This window comes from Sus scrofa, chromosome 5 (assembly GCF_000003025.6).
Source record: "Sus scrofa isolate TJ Tabasco breed Duroc chromosome 5, Sscrofa11.1, whole genome shotgun sequence".
NCBI lineage: Eukaryota > Metazoa > Chordata > Mammalia > Artiodactyla > Suidae > Sus > Sus scrofa.
In genome coordinates, this window is record NC_010447.5 from 6,628,150 (window position 1) to 6,631,749 (window position 3,600).

The following is a 3,600-nucleotide window of genomic DNA, read 5'->3' on the forward strand; positions in this document are numbered from 1 at the left end:
TGCCCCAGGCCCCCTCCTGCCGCCCCTCGGATGGGAAGGGGCGGGGCCTGCGCCAAGCTGTTGGGCGGGGCTCTGAAGGGAAGGGAGGAGATTGTGGCGCAGGGACGGGGCGGGGGGGGGGGGTGGATGAGGCAGCTGGTCACGTGGGGGCGGCTGGTCACGTGAGGGGCGGTGGTCCGAGGACCGGAAGAAGGCAGGATTGAGACCATACTGAGGGGGGAAAGGGGCGGGTCCAGGGAATTGACTCCGCCCCCTGTGCGCAGAGGGGTGATAGTTAAGGGATTGGCTTCTTCTGCAGCTACCCGCGGTCTTGGTCCCTGCGTGGTGGTCCTGCCTGGCTGCCCCACTGCCCATGGGCGTGGACTTGAATTGGTCCTGTCAGGAATCAAAGTTAAGAGTAGGGGAGTTCGTGGGGGTTCCCGTCATGGCGCAGTGGTTAACGAATCTGACTAGGAGACCATGAGGTTGTGGGTTCACTCCCTGGTCTTACTCAGTGGGTTAAGGATCTGGCGTTGCTGTGAGCTGTGGTGTAGGTTGCAGACGCGTGCTCAGATCCTGCGTTGATGTGTCTCTGGTATAGGCCAGTGGCTACAGCTCCGATTGGACCCCTAGCCTGGGAACCTCCATGTGCCAGCGAGAGTGGCCCTAGAAAAGGCAAAAAGACAAAAAAAAAAAAAAGTTTTTCTGCATTTGTAAAGAGAAGATTCTAGAGAATTTTAGGGTTGTTGTAGCTATTGAGGAGTGAAAAATTGAGAAGAAAAAAATAAAGAGTAGGGGAGTTCGCGTCATGGCTCAGTGGTTAACCAATCCGACTAGGAACCATGAGGTTGCGGGTCGATCCCTGGCCTTGCTCAGTGGGTTAAGGATCTGGCGTTGCCATGAGCGTCGGTGTAGGTCGCAGACGCGGCTGGGACCTCTGGTTGCTGTGGCTGTGGCGTACGCAGGCAGCTACAGCTCTGATTCGACTCCTAGCCTGGGAACCTCCATGTGCTGCGGGTGCAGCCCTGCAAAAGACAAAAAAAAAAAAAAAAGTTAAGAGTAGGATTTTCCTGCGACCTCACTGGCCCGGGTCAGGAAGCTATTGTCCTTTGGAGAAAGGGTCCAGAATGAATCCTCACCTCTCCTAAGGTGAGCAGAACTTTTCTCCATCAGAGAATGCGTAGAATCAGAGCTGATTTCTTGTGAGATAGCATCCAGGAAAGGGCGCATGAGCTGAGTCAGGAAATCAGAAGGGAATTTCGACCCTGCATGAGTCTGGTCTAGCTTCAAGATGGAGAGAGCCTTTTGTCTCTGTGTCATTACCAGCCTACCTGCCCTGCCTTCTCCATAGGGTAAGTGTGAGGATCAAGCAGGATATATTACACTGGAATTACTTTACAACTACAATACTTATGTATTCTTATTTCCTCTAAACTTCACAAATAGTACTAGAGGGCTTCCCACGGATGTTAACATCTGGACTACTGTATTTCTTCAAATTTAAGATGTCAGTTATAAAATGCACCATTGTATTTATTTTTTTTTCAAGGCCAAACTTGTGGCATGTGGAAGTTCCCAAGCTGGGGGTCGAACCCAAAGCTGTAGCTGCCGGCCTACACCACAGCTCACTGCAACACCAGATCCTTAACCCATTGATCTGGGCCAGGGATCAAACCCAAATGCTCATGGATCCTAGTGGGGTTCATTACTGTGGAGTCACAGCAGGAATGCCAAAATGTACCATTTAAAAATGTACCGTTAAGGGAGTTCCTGTTGTGATGCAGTGGAAATGAATCTTACTAGTATCCTTGAGGATGCAGATTCTATCCCTGGCTTTGCTGAGTGGGTTGGGGATCCTGCGTTGCTGTGGCTGTGGTGTAGCCCAGCAGCCACAGCTTGGGTTCGACCCCTAGCCTGGGAACCTCCATATGCTGCACAGGTCAGTCCTAAAAAGCAAAAAAAAAAAAAAAAAAAAAAAAAGACAAAAACAAAAATGTACCTCTAAGAAAAAAAAAGTTGCCAAATAAACTGACATTTCATTAGTTGTAAGATGTATTCTGATCTCATATATATATGTGTGTGTGTGTATGTATATACACACACATATATATATATATATTTTTTTTTTGATGGATGCATCTGAGGCACATGGAAATTCCCAGGCCAGGGACTGAATCTGAGCCACTTCTGCAGCAATGCCAGATCCTTTAAGCCACTGCACCAGGCAGCAACTTGAGTGGCTCCAGTCTGATTCTTAACCCACTGCACCACAGCAGGAACTCCAGAAATACCAGAAATATGTGTGTGTGTGTGTATCCACACATATATTTTAAAATACGGCACTATGAGGAGTTCCCTGGTGGCCTAGTGGTTAAGGATCCAGCATCATCACTGCTATGGCACAGGTTTGATTTCTGGCCTGAGAAATTCCACATGCCATGGGTTCAGACAAAAATAACAATAAAATAAAAATAAAGCAGAAGGCTACATGAGCAGTGGGAGAAGCATTGAGGTCTAGGCCTTGTCCTACACTGGTAACTAAGTGTGCAACCTTGGCAAAAGGATTATGCTTTTAGACTTGTTTCCATATCTATCTGAAGGAAGAACTGAGAACTCTTAGCTTTCTTTCAGCTGTGATATTTTATGTTAGCCAAACTGTTCTGTCACGCAAATCTCACCTCTTTCCATCTTGGTATGGCCTTGTCACTCTAGTTCCAGCCCACTATCATTTTATTTGAATGACCCCAAGAGCCTACTGACTTGTCTTCCTCCAGTCTTGACCTCCCCTCCATTCATCTATACCTTGTACTCACCCTACAAAACATTGTGGCCCCAAACACAGTTTCATATGTTTGTCACTTTCCAATTCAGAGAAATAACATACGGGCAAGAGTTCTGTTATTTGCTGGCTATAAAAGAGAGTGTGAACCTCAAAAGAGGAAGGACTGGTTCATTAGAAAAAGACAAGAGACAAGCTAATGCTTTGAGTTTAAATTCTTAGCTCACTACAGGAGTTCCTATTGTGGCTCAGTGGTAATGAACCTGACTAGTATCCAAGAGGATGTGAGTTCAATCCCTGGCCTTGCTCAGTGGATTAAGGATCAGCATTGCTGTGGCTATGGCATAGGCCAGAAGCTATAGCTCTGATTTGACCCCTAGCCTGGGAACTTCCACATGCCATGAGTGCAGCCCTAAAAAGACAAAAAAAAAAAAAAAAAAAAAGTCTCCATTACATAATAGACAGGTCTTCAGGGAAGATAGGTCCACTCCTTTCATAGACTTGGTTTTTATGCCATCAGGAAAAAAGGAAATTAATTAAATGAAAATGAAATAAACATTGTTTCCATTGGCGGAAACAGGCTATGAAGAGCACAGCATCCCTCGAGGTCAATGTTGACATGAGCGTACATCATCATCAAAATTTTAAGACAAAACTCCAGGAAATAATGACTAGGGCCCAACTTCATGTCAACTGACGATGAGCTGACCTCACAAAATGTTTCCATCTCTTAATTTCTGTGTCTGCTTCTTACCAGGATGGTCCTTGTCTCACCCTCCACACATGGGTCACATATAATTTGGCCATGGACTGAAGAGCACAAATAAGACACAGGCCAGAAG